This window comes from Callospermophilus lateralis, chromosome 12 (assembly GCF_048772815.1).
Source record: "Callospermophilus lateralis isolate mCalLat2 chromosome 12, mCalLat2.hap1, whole genome shotgun sequence".
In the NCBI taxonomy this organism is placed as follows: domain Eukaryota; kingdom Metazoa; phylum Chordata; class Mammalia; order Rodentia; family Sciuridae; genus Callospermophilus; species Callospermophilus lateralis.
In genome coordinates this window covers 32,247,076-32,258,870 of record NC_135316.1, presented here as the reverse complement: position 1 = coordinate 32,258,870, position 11,795 = coordinate 32,247,076, and positions in this window count along the sequence as shown.

Sequence of the window (11,795 nt, the reverse complement as noted above, 5' to 3'; positions counted from 1 at the left end):
ATGTAAATAGATTATAATGTCCAATGTGTATTGTGTGTGTTAATGGTGACATTAAGCTAAAATAATGTCACCATTCTCATAGCTCTTAATCTCTAGGTTCAGATTAACCTCATGATAATCTCCCATTAGTAGTTCAGTGAGCTGGAAACCCTTTCCAGGGTAGTTGGGGCAGTGTAGGATTGCCTCATTCCAGTTCCAACAAGGCAGTTAAGGCTTTCCAGGCTTCAGCTATGAATAATTTGTCATTTCTTTTTCCTGCCAGGTTGCCTGTAACACTTGGCAGCTCTTTGTCCTGCCAGAGCCAGCAGGAGGTTATTAACATGGCACAAAACTATAAAACTTACTTTGGAGCCTGTGCAGTGGCGCATGCTTGTAATCCCAGCAAGTCAGGAAATGGCTGAGGCAGAAGGATTGCAAGTTTGAGGCCAAACTCAGCAATATAGTGAGACTCTGTCTCAAAGTAAAAAATAAAAAGAACTGGGGATGTAGGTCACTGTTAAAGTACTCCTAGTTTCAATCCCCAGTAGAAAAGAAAGAAGGAAGGAAGGAAGGAAGGAAGGAAAGAAGAAAGAAAACTTTATTTGGGATAGGAGTAAGCTTGAAAAGATTTAAATTTGAAGAAGTTTCTTAGCAGGAACTTTATCTAGAATTACTTTTATATGTTCAGTTACCTATTCTTGCAAAATATTTGTAAAATGAACAAATAACTAACTTAAGGAATCCCATAAATGAGATGCGTATAACAAGTAGCTTTATGAAGTTGCAGACTGAAAAAGGAGATAAAATCCCGTCTTAGGGTTCTGTTTTATTTTGTTTTCAGGGATAGTACTTAATTACCCCAGAAAGGACTAGCTTTTAGAAAAAATAATAATAAGCCAGATGTGGTAGCTCATGCCTGTAATCCCAGTGGGAAGCTGAAGCAGGATGATCACTAGTTCAAAGCCAGCCTCAGCAATTTAGCAAGGCACTAAGCAACTTAGCAAAACCCTGTCTCAAATAAAAAATTAAAAAAAAAAAAAAAGACTGGAGATGTGGCTCAATAGTTAAGCACCCCTGGGTAGGTTACTCTCCAGTACCAAGAAGAATAAAGTTAACTTAAACCTAGGTGTGGCAAAGTAACTCAAAGATATAAAGACTATGCTTAATTTATACACATGTACTTTTTCGTTGGTACTGAGGATTGACCAAGTCACTAGGATTACTGGCATGTATCACCATACCCAACCCACATTACTTTTTAAAACTTTTTGTTTATTCTGATTATAAAACTGTAGCTCACTTAAGAAAATTTGGAAGGGTGTGTGCCTATATTCCCAGGTACATTCAGAAGGCCAAGGCATGAGAATTGTTCCAGGAGTTCCCAGCCAGCCTGGGCAACAGAGATCCTTCCTTTAAAAAAAGAAGAAGAAAAAGAAGGAGAAGGAGAAGAGAAGAGAAAGAAAATATGGAATAAACAAGAGTAAAAAGAAAATTAAAATCATCATGAATTTCACTAGTTGTTACTATACATAAATGAAAGAATAGTTCTTTCTTTAGGTTTTTTTCCTAAGCATATGTTTAGGCAAAATTTAAATATACTCTTCTGCCTTTTTATTTAACATTGAAAATTATGTTAATGGGGCCAGGGCTGTAGTTCAGTGGTGAGACTTGCATAGTATGCATGAGGCCCTAGGTTCAATCCCCAGCAGCGAAGAAAAATTTAAAAAAGAAAGAATGCTAATGACTCTGTGGTATACTATATTGAGAGTGTTCTATATAAATGTATTTCTACTATTCATCTTTCTTTAAAAGGCTGCACCTTATCCTTAAATCTTTTACCACATCTCCAATTATTTTTTATAGATTTCTCAGAAATGGAATTAAAAACATTTTAAGGTTCTCATTGCACATTGCCAAATTTATCTTCAGATAAGCTATGCCAATTTACTTTCCCAACAGTAATAATAAAAAGAACATTTATCTTGTCTGACATTAGGATATGAAATATCTGTTAATTATAAGAGATTTTCATTCATTCAGCAAAGATGTAGGAAGTGCTCCTGTATAACCTTAGAACACAGCAAGGAGCAAGACAGAATGGGACTAGGGAGGTAGCTCAATGGTAGAATGATTATCTAGCATGTGCTGAGGCTCTGAGCTCAATCCCCAGCATCATCACCACCAAAAAAGAAAAACAGTATCATGAAGCTAGCGCTCCAGTAAAAGAACAGGAGAAAATATGATAAACTGTAATAAAGAATTTGGCAAAGACATAACAAGGCTCAGATAGTTATAGGATGGGTTGGAGGTGGGTAAGCCTGTTTAAAAAGGATGGTCAGGAAAGCCCTTATTCCAGAGGCAAATGAGAATGAATATAAATGGAAGAGGTTCCCAGAAAGGAAATCGAGACCTCAATTCAACCATAGAGGGTTATTAACTTACACCACAGAGAGGAATTTCAGGGTGCCTCAGAAGAGGAACAAGAAATTTTTGTTTTGCTTTGTTTTTTAGGAAAGGAAGGAAATTTATTTAGAAAAACAAACAAAAGCAGGATATATACTCAAAAGGAGAGGGAGTGCAGGCACTCCAGAGCTAGATCTGCTTCAACAGCCTCCAGCTTCTTTTAAAGGAAACAGGGACCAGGAAATTTATAAGGGATGGCGTCAGCCTAATGAACTGGATTCCTTTGATTGTGGTGCACAGAGTAGGCCTACTGGTCTTTCAAAATTTTTTCAAAATCTTCAGGTTAACATTATCTAGTTAATATATAACACTTGGACAATACCCATATCATGGGTTCTCTAGGCTTCTTTTAATCAGTCTAAAAATATATTCTGGCCAGGCTGTGGTGGCACACACCTGTAATCCTAGTGACTTGGGAGGCTGAGGCAGACAGATTTCAAGTTCAAGGCCAGTGTGGGCAACTTACTGAGACTCTGTCTCAAAATTAAAAGGGCTGGGGATGAAGCTCAAAGGCATAGCACCCTTGGGTTCCATCTCCATTACCTCAAAAAATAAAATAAATAAAAATACCTCCTGTAAACTAACAAAGTATACAGGCACTAATTAACTGTACTCTAATATTTACTAGACCTTTTAAGGATTCAGGCCTGGAGGAAAACAGGCCTGGGGATTGAAAGCAAAGGCATTCATAGAGTTTTTAGATTTAAAGCTATGGTCTGTCATTCCATTTCTGTCTCCTTTCTACCTATCCTTATTTTTTCTATCCAACCTCAGGAGCAGCCACTTCTAAGAGCAGAGAGAATTCTAGGACGAGGAGAGAGCATGCCCCAAAGCTCTGGGAGGAGAGAGTATGACCCAGCAGAAACAGGAACAGCAATGGGAAGCTGGAGAAAATAGGAGGCATTTTATAGGTCTCAAAGACCATGTGATTCAGTTGGATTTCATTAGAAATAAGCTATTGAAGATGATTCATAAAAGCAGGGTCCTGATCACAGTTGATTTGTTAAAATTAATTTGGTTTCTACATAGGATGGAGGAAGAATGGAGGCAAGGAGTGAGTACATCAGCCAGGATAACCATGATTTCACCTAGGTTGTGGTGAAGAATGTGGAACCACTAGGAGAGGCAGCTGGCTGTGTGAGCAAGTGTGTGTGTTTGTGTGTACCTTAAACTGGATAAACAGATTCCTATGGAGTAATTTTGTAAGGAAGATCACCTGTAGATGATTCCAGACATGCTCAATTCAGTTCTCCAAAAGGCTAGCACTACCCTGATTGACCACATCATGGGAGAAAGAAGACATTGAAGAAAATACAGAAATCCCCCTTATCTATGAGGGATGTGTTCCAGAATCTCCAGTGCATGCCTCCGATAAAAGAAAAATTCTGAAATGTCCTAAACTTAATTGCAAGGACCTGATAATGGAGGGGAGGAGAGTTGGAAGATGTTAACCAGTAACCAAGCTACAGACTAAGAACAAAAGACCATTTCACCTTCTTGAATGTATGTTAAACTCTTAATTCAAATCCCATCAACCCCTCATCTCATCCTGCTTACAACCCCAACCAATCCAGAAGCAACAATTACCTCTACTAATGGAAGGCTCTCCTCCTATCTCAAAGGTTTCCTTTCATATAACCAGGCCCCTCTTATATCAATGGAGGATCAATTTATGCCTTCCTTCCCCAAATTTTCATTATTTAAAAAAACGCTAACTTAAGTCTTTGTTGTTTAAAAGTGCACAACACATGGGGAAAATAGAGAGATAAAGCCCTTTAAGTATGTTTTGTTACTACATAGGAATGTTTGCTATTTAGGGGAATGGAATTGTTGAACTTGATGTCTTGGAGGGTAGGTTGAAGGTTCACTGGGTCTGGGGTGGGGGATGGAGAAAGTATGTATAGAGAAGCAATCGGTGCCCCTTATATTAGTTCAGATTGTCTAGCCATTGTTATGTGTGCATTTTAGTTAATCTTTCTGGGTATTAAAGGTTAAGTCCTAATGCCCAAAGTTTGTTAACAGTAGCAAAATAATCCCCATATAAATATCCTTTTGTTAGTTTTTAGGAAGAACTGTCTTCTGAGAATGACCCTTGTTAATCCACCTTTTGGAGCTAGGGGTAGTCCTGAATTTAGTCACTGGAATGGTGAAGAGGGAGAAGAGGAAGGGGGAGTTGAAGTGATCTTTGCTAGTATATCTATATTGGAAGACAAGTTTAGATTATAACCATATATCTATATGTGCATTTTTGGTAAATTGTGTTTTCGTGCACAAAGTTCATACTTCATTTCACAACATCTAAGTTTTCTAGATGCCTAAGGTGACAGTGAATCATAAAAAGTAGTGCTAGTGAATTAGCCAACTTGTAAATATCTTTTTGTTACAATTGATAGAAAAGATGCATCTTGGACATGGAATTGCTTTATCTCTGAGCATTGTGTATCAGGACTTGTTCATTAGGCTGGCAGCAGAGGGGCACAGGGAAAGATGGGAGCAAGTGCTCAAAGATTTACATTTTGATGTGAGTCACTGGTGTGTGTGCATCTTCTTCTGGCTGTACTATAAGAATATTTTAATTCACTGGGAACATGCATTCTTGCTAATATTTTAGTAGTAGAAATCTGGTAATGAAACAAGCTTGGTGAATTCAGTTGCTGTTTCATTTTAAACTGAGCATTAAGGGAATAAATTGTTTTAGTTGTAACTCTGCCAATATGTCTATCTAGGGGCCTGTTGCCATTTTTGTCTTCAGTAAAATTTTTGTCCCCAAGAAAGGATAACAGATTGAGTTGGTGTAGTATATTCTTGGTTATCAAAAAATATTCATGTAGCTTCAGGATTTTGAATTGGTTAATATTCATGATGTGTGGAAAAGCATGATATACACCACAATCTCAATCACACAAAATGGGATATTGTGTATATATGCACACAATCTAGAGGGACACTTCCAACTAAGCTTCTTGTGACTGGATGACTTTGTTCTTTGCTTGTGTTTTTATTTTTTCTGTAATATACAATATTTTTCCTGTAATATACAAAATAAAAATTATTTTTAAAACCTGAAAAAAAAATGCTCAAGGGTGTAGTTCAGTGGTGGATCCCTTGCCTGGCACCCATTAGGCCCTGGTTTCCATCCCCGGTACTGGAAGAAAATAAGGATGACAGTGACAGTAGCTGATAATCTATTAAATTCTTATAGGTGCTGGCCACTGTAGTAACTTAAAAGCAGGATCTCATTAATGCTCACAACCACCCTCTTGACTGGTCAGCTGGCAACATTGTCAGCTTTGCCCCCGGATAAGGAAAATGAGCCCTAGACGTCAGTGGGTTACCCAGTTTCAAAGAACGTCCCTACAACTCTACATTCTGTTTTATAGCAGGATATAAAGAACTGATAGAAATGCACATTTATTCTCTGTAGATATGAAAATGAATCCAGTTCCATGGAGGCCAATCATCTCTCCCCTGGAAAAGCCAGTTCTGCTCTCTTTGCACAATCACCCCACATTCCTTGATTGCAGATAAACATGTTGTTTCTTGGCTTCTTTGAACTGATCAGAACCACTACTTTAAATAACAAGCTTAAATAAGTCTAACACTTGTTCACTTTATATCTGTTTGAGAGTCATGATTTTACCTTTTCTTTTTTTTAAAAAAAAAGTATCCTTTCACAATGAAAACAGAAAGAAAGCCATCATTCTATCCTCACTTAGGGGCACTCTGAGTCTCTCCATAGAGCTGCTGCCTACTATGTTACTGGCAGCCTAGCCCAGCAACCCTGACTGGATTCTGGCTGGCTAAATTCAGCCACCAGCCTGCATAACAAATAGGCAAAAGATGGAAAAAGGAAAAATAAGTTTTATGCAATTCAAATAAACTGGGGAGAAGCTGCTTCTCTCCATGAGCCTTACAGAAGCAATTTCAACTTATAGAAACAAAAGCAGGTGATATACATACATAGATTTAGTTGGTCTGAAGAGGGGACAAAAGGCTACAAACACATATGCAGATTTAGTTAAGCAGTGCTAGATAGCCTGGGGCAGGGGGCAATCTCTACCTTCTTTTTTAAAAAATATTTCTTTAGTTGTAGATGGATACATTTTTATGTGGTGCTGAGGACAGAACCTAGTGCCTCCCATGTGTGAGGCAAGTGCTCTACCACTGAGCTACAACCCCAGCCCGATCCATCTTCTTTGATGCCCCTCAGGTTGGGGGGTTGCAGCCCTTCAGCTTCCATTCTCAGCATGGGGAAGTTATTCTTAATGAATTAAGAGAGCGTCCCCCAAATTTACTCTGCTTCAGCTGGACAAGGCCAAGGGTACCTAGCCAGAGCCCAATTCCTGAACTCACACCCTGCTCTACAGTTCATCTACTGTTTGGTACCTTTGCTTCATTATGCTGTTTTTTCCACATCAGACCCAGTTCTCAGCAGGCTCCTTTCTCCCCTGATCAATTATCTCTTCCTGACCCTCCCCTCTAATATAATGGAGCCAATCTAGAGGATTTTATTATTTTGATCCAGAGGTTCTAAAGTAAAAGTTTAATAGAAATTTAAGGCAAAAAAAAAAAAAAGACTGATTGTTTCAAAGGGATAAAAAGTCAGGCACAGTGGTACATGCCTGTAATCTTAGCAACTTGGGAGACTGAGACAGGAAGATTGCAAATTTGAGGCCAGCCCCAGCAATTTAGTGAGACCCTGTCTCAAAAAATAGAAAGGGAAACTGGATGCCCTTCAATAGATGAATGGATAAAGAAACTGTGGTAAGAAACACAATGGAATATTACTTAGCATTAAAAGAGAATAAAATTATGACATCTGCAGGTAAATGGATAGAGTTGGAGAATATCATGCTAAGTGAAGTAAGCCAATCCCAAAAAACCAAAGGCAGAATGTTCTCTCTGATAAGCGGATGCTGATCCATAATATGGGGTCAGGGGGAAGAATGGAGGAACTCTGATTGGAAAAGGGGGAAGAAGGAGATGGGGCATGGGGGCAGGAAAGATGTTGGAATGAGATGGACATCATTACCCTAGGTACATGTATGACTACAATATATGGTGGGACTCTTCATCATGTACAACTAGAGAAGTGAGAAGTTGTGCTCCATTTGTGTACAACGAATCAAAATGCATTCTGCTGTCATGTATAACTAATTAGAACAAATATAAATAAGTAAATAAATAAACAAAAAGGGCTGGAGATGTAGCTCAGTGGTAAAGTGTCCTGGGTTCAATCCCCAGTACAGAAAGAAAAAGAAGAAGAAGAAAAAAAGAGAATTATTTTGAAGATAAATTCATATGTTGTAGAGAAAAAGCATTTCAGTTCTAGAATTTACTTGGGATTTTTGTTGTGTGTTAGTAGTTGTTTACATTTTGTATTTTTTAAGTGGAATTTCTGCTGGGTGCAATGGCACACATCTGTAATCCCAGCAACTAGGAAGGTTGAGGAAGGATATAGTTCAATGGTAGAGCATTCCTGGGTTCAATCCTCAGTACCAAAACAATTAAAAATAAATTTTAATAATAAAATAAAAATGGGGTTTCTCCCTTCTATTTCATCCTTTTGACTAATTATATACCTGCTATGTATACAACACTGTGCTTACCAGTGCTGTGCCAGCCTCAAGAGAAAATAATGTAATGGGGAGAACAAGTTCATCAAGAAACTGTCAATCAAGAGCAGGATATAGTGGAGTCAGCAACAGGTACACACTGCTGTGGGTGTTCAGGGATACCTCGTCCACCAGATGACAGCAGAATACATGCCAGGGAGCCAGGCATGAGAAGGTGGAATTTCAACGGAAGGGATAAGGAAGAGGAAGGGAAGAAGGCAGGCAATCCTTGTAAGTCAACTCCCTCCAAGGCAAAGTCACAAGAGGGCAGAAAAACCCATGGCCTAGATCCAGCATGCCACCTTGGGGGCTGGAGGAAAGCTACAGTATTTGTTGACTAAACCCAATAGAGACAGAAATAAAATTGTCCACAGCAAAGATGTGCAGAAAGTCACCTCACATAAGGAGATGGTGATGCTCAAGAACGTGTCAGTTAGAAAGAGGCTGTCAGCAACAAAGAAAAGGAATAGACCCCTTTTCAGTGTGTATCCACATAAGCCCTGAGAAAGGGAGGGGCCTGGTCCCACTGAGTCATGAAAATGGCATCTCCAGAAGGCCTCATCTTCATTTGTGGACAGATATGTCAGGCCCACTACTGAGTCACTGAGTCACATAGACACATCTGCCTACTCTAATTCCATACACGATAGTCAACATTCTGATATGTTTTGCAACCAAGAGAAGAAGGCCTGGCAGGGAGATGTAAGGAACTTGTATGCTCTTGGCAATAACCTCATATTGTAAGTAATTAAGCTGGCCTCTGGTTTGTACACCTGAGCCTCCATGAGCCCAGTTGTGGTGGAATCAGCCTCTGTGAAACCATCAACTCCTCAGAGAACACTGCCCTAATAGGACCCTGCTCTTTCCCTCAAAGTTCAAGATTTGCAAACAAAGCTGGTTCAGGCTCCCCAGTGCCATTTGTGGGGGTATGTTGGAAGTATGTAAGGATGACATTCAGGAGGAAACAAAAGCAAGAAGTACCAAGCCCTTGGGACCCGTGATGATGAAGCTTGGATATACCAAGTGCCTGGAAGATTCCCAGGACCCTTCTGCAGCTCAGAAGGTGTTTTCTGGCATTGTGGGAACATCTTATGTCATCATATTTTCCCACAAAGGCCCTTCACCATGTAACCTAACCCATTGACTCAAGCCTGGAATCTGCTTCTCAGGAGGCTGAGCAGCCTCCAGCTGAGACCTTGGTGCTTACTGCTGGCTTGCTGGAAATGCTTCTCCCAAATGTCTCTGGGCTTCTTTCTCACTTGCTTTTCTCAGATCTGCGAACCACTACACACACCCAAATACCCTTCACCCCAATATTCCCTTCTCTCTTCCCTTTTGCCTTTCTCCACAGCAGTTCTCAGAATCTGACATGCTCCATGTTTTGTGTGATCTATCTGATTACCTAGTTCCCCATCAACAAACCCCGAATACAAACTTTAGCAGGAACTGGTCTCTGCTAAAGCTGCACAGTGAAGGAAGAACTAGAGAAAGTGGAACAGACAGCAATGAGAAGATGAGTCAAGAAAAAACTTAGAATGATGGAAAAACCTGTGTTCAGGAGATAGAAGGGAAGTCTGGAATCTGTGATAAAGCTACCCAGTGGAAAAGTATCCTGGGCTTTAGAGTCAGACAGAGCTAAGTTGATATATTTTCTGCTGTTTATTTCTCATGGTTTTCATTATGTTGTTCTTAAAATAGGGATGATACCTACTTCATGGACAGTTGAATCAGCTGTGAAGCATAATACTCCCAAAACCTTTCAGTTCCCACTCCTTTCTTTTTTTTCACTATAAATCAGCAAATGCAGATCTATTTTCCCCCTAATTTCTTTATTAACACTTGTAGACACATATAATAATTTTAATAAATGGGGTCATATTATACTATGTATTTTCACATGCAATCTTTTTTTTTTTTTTGTACCAGGGATTGAACCCAGGGCATTTAACAACTAAGCCCAGCTCTTTTTTATATTTTATTTATAGACAAGATCTTGCTGAGTTGCTTAGGGCCTCACAAAGTTGCCAAGGCTAGCCTTGAACTTGTGATCCTCCTGCCTCAGCCCCCCAGGCGTGAGCCACTGGGCCCAATTTCACATACAATCTTTTTTTTTCTTTCTCTCTTTCTACCCCACTTGCCCCCAGTACTGGGGATTGAACCTGGGAGTGCTTTACCAATGAGCTGCATACTCATCCCTTTTTTCTTTTTCTTTGTATTTTTTTTCCAATTTTTGATACAGGGACTCATTAAGTTGCCCAGGCTGGCCTCAAACTTGTGAACCTCCTGCCTCAGCCTCCTGAGTTGAGGTTATATGAATGTGTAACAGGCCCCAGTTTATTTTTCTTTTTGGATTGCTTCTTCCTACCTCTCCTCCAGCCTGCATCACCCCCACTGTGTGTAACCTATATTAGCAAATTAGCATGTAATCTTCCTCCTTTTTCCCCATGTTCCAATAATCACAAAGAAATAAAAATCCCCAGGGCAATAATAATGCAGTATAATCCAAAAGCACTGAGAATAAAGCAAATGTTACTCATGCAAATATGTAGAAAGTAGTTTGACAAATACATGTGATGCCCTAATGTCTGCATTCACCAGAGTCATTTCAGAAAATCCTACTGTTGATTATTACAGAGGTAGCAGCCTCTACACACTTTTCCTCAAGAGGAGATGGAACACATTTAGTCAATGACCAGACTAAGAGGAATAGTACCCTCTGGTTCTTGTATATTCCTCACAGAGACTAGTATAGTTTTAGGCAAATAATGGATTCTCAATTCAGATGTTCCTGGACTTAAAATAGGAACCCCTGCCAATAAACCCATGGTAAATTGAAAATATTGTAAGTTTAAAATGCATTTAAAGGGTCTGGGATGTGGCTCAGTGTTAGAGTGCTTGCCTAACATGTGTGAGGCATTGGGTTCGATTCTCAGCACTACATAAAAAAATATATTGTGTCCACCTATAGCTAAAAATATATTTTAAAATGCAATCAAAATCCCAATGATTCAGGAGGTTGAGGCAGAAGCCCACCTGGGTAACTTAGTGAGACCCTGTCTCAACATGAACAAAATAGAAAAGGCTGAGGTTATAGCTCAGTATAGCATAGTACCCCTGAGTTCAATCCCTAGTAACACCCTCTGCCAAAAAAAAAAAAAACTGCATTTAATATACCTAATCAATAGAACATTATGGCTTAGGCTAACCTACCTTAAATGTGCTCAATGCATTCCTATTAGCCTGCACGTGGGCAAAATCATGTAACACAAAGTCTATTTTATACCACAGTGTTGAATAGCTCATATAATTTATTGAATACTGTACTGAAAATGAAAAATAGAATGTTTTATGGGTACTTACCATTAGCATACAAAGCAGGAGACACACATGGGTATTTCATAGACATTATGGGATGCAAAAACAAAAAACAGAACGTCCAAAAAATTCTGTCAATACTGCCACTGTCCAGCATCATGAGACAGATAGGACCATGTACATATCACTAGCTGGTGAAATATCAAAATTCAAAATATAATGTATGGTTTCTACTGAATGTGTATTGCTTTTGTGTCATTATAAAGTCAAAAAAATAAGTTGAACCCCTGCAAATTGATTTCATATTCATCAAAGGAGTAAACAAATAAGAAAGTAAGCTGAGCCAACTTGGGCCCTATTAATGACCAAAGATACATTAATAAGCAGTCACAATGAAAATTATAGTTTGTAGTTTGAGCACAC